Raw genomic sequence first — 12,235 nt, 5'->3', positions numbered from 1 at the left:
TTATATATTAAATATAAAATTCCAGCACGTGTTAATCTAGAGACAACTAATGGTCTCATATGACCAATTGTAAATAAATAATTGATTGTGTCTCAACACGTGTGTAGGGGTCAGTTTGTAAAGAGAGTTTCTAAATAGGTTCCCTAACGTGGAGACGACAAAATTCCTGTTAACAGGTTTTAAGTAAGGTTTTCGTATACCATTTGTGGAGGGGGTCGTGGGAAAAGGGGGGAAGAATTTGCGGTCAGCGACGGAGCTTCCTGGAGTGGTGATGGAGAAGTTGCGGAAGGAGGTGAGGTTAGGTTGCATGGCAGGGCCCTTTAGGGAATTGCTGATGCAGGATTTGCGGGTGTCACCAAAAAGGAGCCTAATAAATTTTGCCTTATACACCACCTTTCGTACCCAAAAGGGGCCTCGGTTAATGACGGGATTGCGCCAAAATTGTGTTCGCTCGTGTATACGTCGTTTGATGAGGTGGTTCGGTGGGTACGGTTTTATTGGCAGGGAGCTTTGTTGGCCAAGGGGGATATTGAAGCGGCATTTCGGCTTTTGCCGGTTCATCCAGGGGGTCAGCATTTGTTGGGGTGTTTTTGGGGCGGGGATTTTTTCATGGATCAGTGTTTGACAATGGGTTGTTCGGTTTCGTGCGCCTATTTTGAACAGTTCAGCTCTTTCTTGGAGTGGGTAGTACGAGAGTGGTCAGGTTGGGGTTCCATCATCCATTACCTGGATGATTTTTTGTTCATAGGGCTGCCAAGTTCAAATGGCTGTTCCGTAATGTTACATTTGTTGGAAGCCATGTCTCGCCTTTTCAGGGTTTCTTTGGCGTCTGAGAAGACGGAGGGCCCCACGACACAGTTGAGTATTTTGTTAATAGTCATTGATACTGTGGCTATGGAGTGCCGATTGCCGGAGGATAAAGTCATGGATCTACGGCGGGGGGTGTCGGCAGCGTGCGGTCGGCAAAAAATGCAGCTTCGTGAGGTACAGTCCTTATTGGGGAAACTTAATTTTGCGTGCCGTATAATGCCCATGGGGTGGATTTTTTGTAGGAAGTTAGCGCAGGCGACGGCGGGGGTCCGGGCCCCCCATCATTTTGTTCGGATTAGTTGGGAGTTGCAGGATGAATTGTGGTTGTGGGCGTCCTTTTTGGAGAAGTACAATGGGCTGTCCTTGTGGATAGCGGAAGGGATGGAGGCAGCTGATTTGGATTTGTTTACGGATGCGGCGGGGGGCCTAGATTTTGGGGCGTATTTGGGGGGTCGTTGGTGTGTGGGAGAGTTGCCAGAGGAATGGAAGGAAGAGGGTTTGGTGCAGAACTTGGTGTTGCTGGAGCTTTTTCTCATTGTGGTGGCGGTTTCCATTTGGTGTGATTTTTCGCAACCGGAAGGTGTGTTTTCATTGCGACAACATGGGGGTGGTTGAGGCCATTATTCGTAATTGAGCTTCATTGCCGCCACGTATGCTTCAGCATTTGGTTAAGGATTGCTTATCCTTGAACGCATGGGTGGTAGCGTCTCATGTCCCTGGGGTTAGTAACTCAATTGCAGATGCTTTGTTTCGTTTCCAGTGGGACCGTTTTCAGGCGTTGGCACCGGAGGCGGAGTTGGAAGGAACAAGCTTTCCCCTGGAGAAGTGGAATCTGCCGTATGGTCGGTTGAAGATCTGGTGAAGATCTTGTTGGCGGGGACCTGGGCGGTGTATGGGAGGAACAAAAGGTGCGGGAACCGCGCTCTAACCAGACAATAATTGTCAGTGATAAAATCCTGTAAAAAACTGAGATATAAAGTTCAAACAATGGCCAGGGATGAATACACTGAACCTGATTGTTCGTGCAAAGATGGTAACAAGTTCTTCTACTCCTGGTCCTTGAATAAGTCTCCAAAGAACTATAACCAGACTTTGATCCCGAAATAGAAGAAACAGGTGCTGAGGTCACACAGCTTGTACTAATCCCCAGATCTCATACAAAGATTCCAACCGCTGAATCCAAACACCGGACCTTCAAAAGGAATAAAGCAAATGGTGCAATACCTTCGGTATCTTCAATAGTAAGGATTTTATTATACTTACAACAGGTAAGATTAAAGTTTGCACATAAAAATGCCCGACCCGGGTTTCGCTGTTCGCTTCTTCAGGGGCTGCGGTATACAAACCGCTGCAAACCACGAGCAGAAATAGCCCTCCGCCCCGGAACTGAAACGGGCTTCCGTATTCAGTGATATGTCAATCAATTTCAAACTTAAAACGTACATTGACACAATCATTAAAAGGGTTTCTGTCACCCCACTAAAGTGTTTTTTTTGTTGTTGGGCTAGTTAAATTAGTTATATAGCGATATCTGAAAATATAATAGTGTTCCTTACTTTGATCCAGCAGTTTAGTCAAAAAACGAAGTTTTATCCTATGCAAATTCGGTCTCTACCAGCAAGTAGGGCGTCTACTTGCTGGTAGCTGCTGAAGAAATCCGCCCCCTCCTCTTGTTGATTGACAGGGCCAGCCGGGATCTCCTCCTCCGGCCAGCCCTGTCGGCATTTCAAAAATCAGAAATAGAAGACGTCATCGGCGCAGGCGCACTGAGGGAGTTCTGAGGAGACGAGCCTCCTCATCTCAGAGCGCATGCGCAGATTCAACACGGGCGCGCGATTTTTGAAACGCCGACAGGGCTGGCCGGAGGAGGAGATCCCGGCTGGCCCTGTCAATCAACAAGAGGAGGGGGCGGATTTCTGCAGCAGCTACTAGCAAGTAGACGCCCTACTTGCTGGTAGAGACCGAATTTGCATAGGATAAAACTTTGTTTTTTGACTAAACTGCTGGATCAAAGTAAGGAACACTATTATATTTTCAGATATCGCTATATAACTAATTTAACTAGCCCAAAAAAAAAAAATCACTTTAGTGGGGTGACAGAAACCCTTTAAGATCACATAAAAACACAAAGAATTACATAGTAAAAATACACGTGCATAAATACAATAACTAAAACATATGAATATCGCTAAAATTACGATTAAAATTACGATAAAACAAAAAGGTATCAAAACGGATCAAACCATGCAGACTGCCTTAATGTCCCACTCGATATTTAATCCTTGTGGCTGCAAGGTGTCCATTTCAAATATCCACTGAGCTTCTTTTTTATTAATTTGTGTGGCAGGATTGCCACCTCGCCAGTATTGTTTAACTATTTCCACACTGCAAAATTTTAGACCACTAGGATTTTTTCCATGAAATCTTTTAAAATGGGCTGAGACACTATGAGTCTCCAAGCCCTTTTTTATGTTTCTAATGTGTTCTGACACCCGTACTTTTAGCTTCCTGAGGGTCCTACCTATGTATTGGAGCCCACAAGGGCACTCCAACACATAGATGACCCCCTTAGTCTCGCAAGAAATATTTCCTTTAATCTTAAAGACGATTTTCTTAGAGGTAGAACCGATCTCTTTAATTTTTGATTTTTTCTTTTCTTCCCTAGAGCGGTTTTTACAACAGGGACAAAAGCCGCACCATGTGAATACACTGCAGGGTTTAGTAGTGCTGGGAATATCTTTTATAAAACTATGCACAAGGCTATTCCGAACAGTGGGTGCCCTTTTAAAAATGATGGGGTTTTTTTTTGGGATAAGGTCCCCAATACTGCGATCATTTTTCAACACATTCCAATTCTGTTGTATAATTTTTCTAATCTGGGGGCAAATAGTAGAATAGGAAGTGGAAAAAGCAAATTGATATTTTTCTTTCATAGAGTCTGAATGTTCTTTAGAGTCCTTATTTTTTATTATTTTATCCTTATCTGATTTTATTTCTTCCCTTTGTTCATACAGTATTTCTTTTTCATATCCCTTCTCAATGAACCGATCTACAATAATACTACTTTGATCTTCATAATCTTTGACGTTTGTACAATTTCTTCTGATGCGTTTTAACTGACCTTTCGGTATATTACATAACCAGGGCTTATAGTGGCAACTGCTCCTATCTATGTACCCATTTCGGTCAGTCGGTTTAAAAAATGTTTTAGTTACAATTTTGCTATGTTCTAATCTGATCTCTAGATCAAGAAAGTGAATGGCACTTTTGCTAATTTCTGCAGTGAATTTAATATTCCATTCATTGGAATTTAATCCTGAAATGAAATCCTTCAATCCTATTTCACTGCCTTCCCAGATGCCTATGCAGTCATCAATATATCTCCTCCAAAACCGAAGACTGCCGGCATCAGTGTCACTCTTTAGAGCAGGGGAGATGGTGGAATGCTCCCAATATGCCATAAAGAGGTTCGCGAAACTGGGTGCGAATTTCGCACCCATCGCCACACCAGAAACTTGCAAAAAATAATAATCATCGTACCAAAAATAATTATGTTCTAAGCAAAATTGTATACAATCTAGGATGAATAATGTATGATTTTTACTCATCCGTTCGTCATTGTCCAAGTAAAATCTCACCGCATCAATCCCAATGTTATTAGGTATTATGGTATATAATGATGTTACATCAAGTGTCACTAGAAGGGTGTTATCTGTAATATTGTCAAAAGCCCTCAACAGTTCCAAGACATGCCCTGTATCTCTTAGATAATAAGGAGTAGTGGTGACATACCGCTGTAAAAAAATGTCTATATATTCAGATACACGGCTGGTAATTGAATCAATACCAGAGACTATCGGTCTGCCAGGGGGGGGCGCTCTGCATCCTTGTGCACCTTTGGAAGATAATAGATAGTTGGTGTTTTAGGATAAAGATTATTCAAATATTGGAATTCTTTTTGATTGAGAACCCCTTGAGCTAACCCCCTTTCCAGAAGTGCTTTTAATTGCTTCTTATATTCATTAACTGGATCATTTTTCAGTCTCTTATATGTATTAACATCAGCCAAAATTCTCTGCATTTCTGCATTATAGTCTTTTTTATTCAATACCACTATCCCTCCTCCCTTATCAGCATGCTTAATAATTATTTGATCATGTTGTTTCAAATTTTTTAAAGACTCTTTCTCTTTTTTGTTCAAATTATTTTGTTTCAAGCCCCTATTATCAATTTGATCGAGTCCCTTCAAAACACCTCGTTTGAAGGCATCAATACATTCATTTTCCTTGTTGTCTGGATAAAATGTAGATTTATTCCTTAACTCTGTATAGATACTCGTTCCATCTAATTGGGGGCTTTCAATAGGATTTTTCACAAGATACTTTCGAATGTTTAATTTTCTAATGAATCGATGTAGATCCAAATAGGTCTCAAATTTATTGCCCCGAAAAGTTGGAGCAAACTTGAGACCCTTACTCAGGACCGACACCTCATCAGACGAAAGCACATAAGAACTTAAGTTGTAAATGCCTATAGATTCCCCCTGCCTTTCTTTGCATCGGAGCTTATTATGTCTCTTTCCTCCCCTATTACCTCTACCTCTCTTTTCTTTTTTCTGGGTGTTTCCTCCTTTCTTTGTGGTGTTTGCGGTGTTTTCCCTTTTATTAACTTGTGTGGAAAATTTTCATCCTGAACATTATTATCAGTTCTTTCATTCGGATAAGATCGTTCATCATTCCTATTCTTATTTTCATATTGACTACTAACCTTGGGTAACTCATTCCCCCTTGGTGCAAATACTGTATTATTAACATAATTGGTCTCATTAGGATATTTGTCATTCTGATACCTATAATTTGTCTCACTCTGATACCTTCCATTATAATCCGGTGCATACCTAACTATACCACTATTCTCATAATTATCCCTATGTCTATTTGTCAAAATACGGACGGTACTGTTGTCTATAATTCCCTGAGTTTTGATATTCTCGGGGACCAGGGTGGTATCGATTGTTATTGCCTCGATAATGATAACTATTATAGTGGGATTGGTTGTTCCCTCCATAATTGTGATGGCCGTAATTCCTACGGTATCCATTCCACCTTGGTCTATAGCCCCGGGAATTATGTTGACCCCACCCGTTGTTTGATTCCACATGAGGATCATGTGCGATGTTCCTTTCATTACTAGGTGCGGAGTAATCAATGTTTACAGGTTCACTGACAAAAACTGCTATATCTGTGTTGTTTTTATATACTTTTTTTGTTTTTTCTTTTTTACTTCCTGCTCAGCTTTTGTTACCTCCTTCTGGAATTTTAGTGATAGTTCATGGTATTCAGGTAGTTCTTTAAATGGAGCTAATTTGGTTTTTATATCATCGATTTTATTGCATAGCGAGGTAAGTTTCCTTTTCCTCCTATCAATGATAAACCTAATAGCCCCAAAACCACATGAATTGACAAACTCTTCCCATTCCCTTAAATCTTCCTCAGAGTCAGAATTAAAAGGCAGCTGCCATCTTAGACCCTCTGGAATTTTATCCTCTACCAGAAGTTTTTCCAGGGATATTACATCCCAGATGGTCCTAATTTCTTTAACCATTAGCGCCTCCAAATTGTTAAACACAACATCAATATCATTACTAACATGTAATTGTGGTTTTTCACTAAAAACTTTGTGTACATTCAAATGCATATTGTCTCTAAACGTAAAAGGGAATGGGAAGAGTTTGTCAATTCATGTGGTTTTGGGGCTATTAGGTTTATCATTGATAGGAGGAAAAGGAAACTTACCTCGCTATGCAATAAAATCGATGATATAAAAACCAAATTAGCTCCATTTAAAGAACTACCTGAATACCATGAACTATCACTAAAATGCCAGAAGGAGGTAACAAAAGCTGAGCAGGAAGTAAAAAAGAAAAAACAAAAAAAGTATTTAAAGGTAGTTGATGACTATAAAAACAACACAGTGTACAAATGGAAACAAAAAAAGGAAGATATAGCAGTTTTTGTCAGTGAAGCTGTAAACATTGATTACTCCGCACCTAGCAATGAAAGGAACATCGCACATGATCCTCATGTGGAATCAAACACCGGGTGGGGTCAACATAATTCCCGGGGCTATAGACCAAGGTGGAATGGATACCGTAGGAATTACGGCCATCACAATTATGGAGGGAACAATCAATCCCACTATAATAGTTATCATTATCGAGGCAATAACAATCGATACCACCCTGGTCCCCGAGAATATCAAAACTCAGGGAATTATAGACAACAGTACCGTCCGTATTTTGACAATAGACATAGGGATAATTATGAGAATAGTGGTATAGTTAGGTATGCACCGGATTATAATGGAAGGTATCAGAGTGAGACAAATTATAGGTATCAGAATGACAAATATCCTAATGAGACCAATTATGTTAATAATACAGTATTTGCACCAAGGGGGAATGAGTTACCCAAGGTTAGTAGTCAATATGAAAATAAGAATAGGAATGATGAACGATCTTATCCGAATGAAAGAACTGATAATAATGTTCAGGATGAAAATTTTCCACACAAGTTAATAAAAGGGAAAACACCGCAAACACCTCAAAGAAAGGACGAAACACCCAGAAAAAAGAAAAGAGAGGTAGAGGTAATAGGGGAGGAAGGAGACATAATAAGCCCCGATGCAAAGAAAGGCAGGGGGAATCTATAGGCATTTACAACCTAAGTTCTTATGTGCTTTCGTCTGATGAGGTGTCGGTCCTGAGTAAGGGTCTCAAGTTTGCTCCAACTTTTCGGGGCAATAAATTTGAGACCTATTTGGATCTACATCGATTCATTAGAAAATTGAACATTCGAAAGTATCTTGTGAAAAATCCTATTGAAAGCCCCCAATTAGATGGAACGAGTATCTATACAGAGTTAAGGAATAAATCTACATTTTATCCAGACAACAAGGAAAATGAATGTATTGATGCCTTCAAACGAGGTGTTTTGAAGGGACTCGATCAAATTGATAATAGGGGCTTGAAACAAAATAATTTGAACAAAAAAGAGAAAGAGTCTTTAAAAAATTTGGAACAACATGATCAAATAATTATTAAGCCTGCTGATAAGGGAGGAGGGATAGTGGTATTGAATAAAAAAGACTATAATGCAGAAATGCAGAGAATTTTGGCTGATGTTAATACATAGAGACTGAAAAATGATCCAGTTAATGAATATAAGAAGCAATTAAAAGCACTTCTGGAAAGGGGGTTAGCTCAAGGGGTTCTCAATCAAAAAGAATTCCAATATTTGAATAATCTTTATCCTAAAACACCAACTATCTATTATCTTCCAAAGGTGCACAAGGATGCAGAGCGCCCCCCCTGGCAGACCGATAGTCTCTGGTATTGATTCAATTACCAGCCGTGTATCTGAATATATGGACATTTTTTTACAGCGGTATGTCACCACTACTCCTTATTATCTAAGAGATACAGGGCATGTCTTGGAACTGTTGAGGGCTTTTGACAATATTACAGATAACACCCTTCTAGTGACACTTGATGTAACATCATTATATACCATAATACCTAATAACATTTAGATTGATGCAATGAGATTTTACTTGGACAATGACGAACGGATGAGTAAAAATCATACATTATTCATCCTAGATTGTATACAATTTTGCTTAGAACATAATTATTTTTGGTACGATGATTATTATTTTTTGCAAGTTTCTGGTGTGGCGATGGGTGCGAAATTCGCACCCAGTTTCGCAAACCTCTTTATGGCATATTGGGAGCATTCCACCATCTCCCCTGCTCTAAAGAGTGACACTGATGCCGGCAGTCTTCGGTTTTGGAGGAGATATATTGATGACTGCATAGGCATCTGGGAAGGCAGTGAAATAGGATTGAAGGATTTCATTTCAGGATTAAATTCCAATGAATGGAATATTAAATTCACTGCAGAAATTAGCAAAAGTGCCATTCACTTTCTTGATCTAGAGATCAGATTAGAACATAGCAAGATTGTAACTAAAACATTTTTTAAACCGACTGACCGAAATGGGTACATAGATAGGAGCAGTTGCCACTATAAGCCCTGGTTATGTAATGTACCTAAAGGTCAGTTAAAACGCATCAGAAGAAATTGTACAAACGTCAAAGATTATGAAGATCAAAGTAGTATTATTGTAGATCGGTTCATTGAGAAGGGATATGAAAAAGAAATACTGTATGAACAAAGGGAAGAAATAAAATCAGATAAGGATAAAATAATAAAAAATAAGGACTCTAAAGAACATTCAGACTCTATGAAAGAAAAATATCAATTTGCTTTTTCCACTTCCTATTCTACTATTTGCCCCCAGATTAGAAAAATTATACAACAGAATTGGAATGTGTTGAAAAATGATCGCACTATTGGGGACCTTATCCCAAAAAAAAACCCCATCATTTTTAAAAGGGCACCCACTGTTCGGAATAGCCTTGTGCATAGTTTTATAAAAGATATTCCCAGCACTACTAAACCCTGCAGTGTATTCACATGGTGCGGCTTTTGTCCCTGTTGTAAAAACCGCTCTAGGGAAGAAAAGAAAAAATCAAAAATTAAAGAGATCGGTTCTACCTCTAAGAAAACCGTCTCTAAGATTAAAGGAAATATTTCTTGCGAGACTAAGGGGGTCATCTATGTGTTGGAGTGCCCTTGTGGGCTCCAATACATAGGTAGGACCCTCAGGAAGCTAAAAGTACGGGTGTCAGAACACATTAGAAACATAAAAAAGGGCTTGGAGACTCATAGTGTCTCAGCCCATTTTAAAAGATTTCATGGAAAAAATCCTAGTGGTCTAAAATTTTGCGGTGTGGAAATAGTTAAACAATACTGGCGAGGTGGCAATCCTTCCACACAAATTAATAAAAAAGAAGCTCAGTGGATATTTGAAATGGACACCTTGCAGCCACAAGGATTAAATATTGAGTGGGACATTAAGGCAGTCTGCATGGTTTGATCCGTTTTGATACCTTTTTGTTTTATCGTAATTTTAATCGTAATTTTAGCGATATTCATATGTTTTAGTTATTGTATTTATGCACGTGTATTTTTACTATGTAATTCTTTGTGTTTTTATGTGATCTTAAATGATTGTGTCAATGTACGTTTTAAGTTTGAAATTGATTGACATATCACTGAATACGGAAGCCCGTTTCAGTTCCGGGGCGGAGGGCTACTTCTGCTCGTGGTTTGCAGCGGTTTGTATACCGCAGCCCCTGAAGAAGCGAACAGCGAAACCCGGGTCGGGCATTTTTATGTGCAAACTTTTATCTTACCTGTTGTAAGTATAATAAAATCCTTACTATTGAAGATACCGAAGGTATTGCACCATTTGCTTTATTCCTTTTGAAGGTCCGGTGTTTGGATTCAGCGGTTGGAATCTTTGTATGAGATCTGGGGATTAGTACAAGCTGTGTGACCTCAGCACCTGTTTCTTCTATTTCGGGATCAAAGTCTGGTTATAGTTCTTTGGAGACTTATTCAAGGACCAGGAGTAGAAGAACTTGTTACCATCTTTGCACGAACAATCAGGTTCAGTGTATTCATCCCTGGCTATTGTTTGAACTTTATATCTCAGTTTTTTACAGGATTTTATCACTGACAATTATTGTCTGGTTAGAGCGCGGTTCCCGCACCTTTTGTTTCTAGCCATTTAGGAGATTGAACCAACTCCATTAAGGGCACTGCTGCTTCTTGTCTATTACTTCCATACCAGATAATTTTATCTTTTTGTAGGCGTATGGGAGAGCATGGGGCTTATGGGAGATCTGGCAGCGTTCTGAACGAAGTGAGTTGGATAATGGAGCTTTGATGTTGCTTTGGGTGGGGCACTGTAGGGAAGAGGGTTGGTCGTTTTCCAGATTGAGCAAGTTTATGGCAGGGGTGGCTTTTGGCTGTAGGTGCTGGGGGAGGCGGATGTGACTAAATCATTTTGGGTTACGCAGGCCCTGAGGGGTTGGAGGAAGCATTCACTGGAGGTGGATCAACGTCGACCGGTTTTGTTCGATTTGTTGGTAGATATGATGGAACGGTTAGAGCAGCTTTGTTTGTCGGTGGGGGAGGTCGGGCTGTTTAGGCTGTCTTTTTTGATCGCCTTTTTTGGGGCATTGAGGATTGGGGAGTTGGTTAGTCCGAGTAAGAGTCGGGCCAGAGGCCTGTTTGGTAGGGATGTGGAGTTATTTAATGATAGGCTGGAGTTTTGCATCAGGAGGTCAAAAATTGACCAATTGGGGCGGGGTCGTCGGGTAGTGTTGTATCAGGTGGCAGGGTTGCATGCGTGCCCAGTCCGCTGCCTTCAGGAATTTTGAGGAGGGAGAGAGTTTGGAGGGGTTGGACCGTTGTTGGTTCATGGTGATGGTTCGTTTCTTTCTCGGTTCCAGTTTATAGCTGTTATGAGAGCCTGCTTGAGCAGGTTGGGGAGGGACTCCTCGTTGTACGGAGGTCCTACCGCCTGGGACATGACTGGCCACAGGTTCAAGTCCTGACAGTACTCCCCCCCTTCCAAGGTGACCTCCGGGCACCGCAGGGGAAGACTTATCTGGGTGACTCAGATGAAACTCCTTGACAAGTCTGGGGGCATGAATGTTCTCCTCCGGTTCCCAGGAGTTGTCTTCCGGAGGATAACCTTTCCAGGAAATCAAGTATTGGATTTTGCCCCGGTGGAGTCTGGAGTCAAGGATCTTTGAGACAATGTACTCCTCTTCGCCTTGTACCCTTACTGGTGGTGGGGGGGAGGATTGCGGCCAGGGAAGGTGTTTTCTACAAACGGCTTGAGAAGGGAGCAATGGAAGACTGGGTGCACCCTGATGGAATGTGGGAGGTCCAGCCGGAAGGTGACTTCATTAATCCGGCCAGAGATCCGGAAAGGCCCCAAGTATTTTTGGCCCAATTTCTGAGCAGGTACCTTCAGTCTTAGGTTTCTTGTGGAGAGCCACACTTGATCTCCTATCTGAAAGTCCGGAGCGGGCCTACGACGTTTGTCGCCCGCTTAAAGCGTCTCTGAGCCTCAAGGAGATTATTGGAAATGTTCTCTTGTGCCTCTTGTAAATTTGCCAGGCGTTCGGCCACAGCTGGAAGCATGGAGGTGATGGGTAGGGGTGGGATAAAAGCTGGATGCAGGCCAGTGTTGGCGTAGAAAGGACTGTAATGGGTGGAACTGTGTTCCGCATTATTGTAGGAAAACTCGGCCGTAGGAAGGTGGTCCAACCAGTCATCCTGCAAATGAGTGATGAAACAACGTAGGTACTGCTCGAGGGTCTGGTTTGTTCTCTCTGTCTGCCCATTAGACTGGGGATAGAAAGCGGAGGACAGGTTTACCGTGATCCCAAGGGCCAGGCAGAAGTCGTTCCAGAATTTAGAGGTGAATTGCACTCCTCGGTCAG

This window comes from Bufo bufo, chromosome 1, assembly GCF_905171765.1.
Source record: "Bufo bufo chromosome 1, aBufBuf1.1, whole genome shotgun sequence".
Classification (NCBI taxonomy): Eukaryota; Metazoa; Chordata; class Amphibia; order Anura; family Bufonidae; genus Bufo; species Bufo bufo.
The sequence above is the reverse complement of the archived record's forward strand: the minus strand, read 5'-3'. Positions refer to the sequence as shown.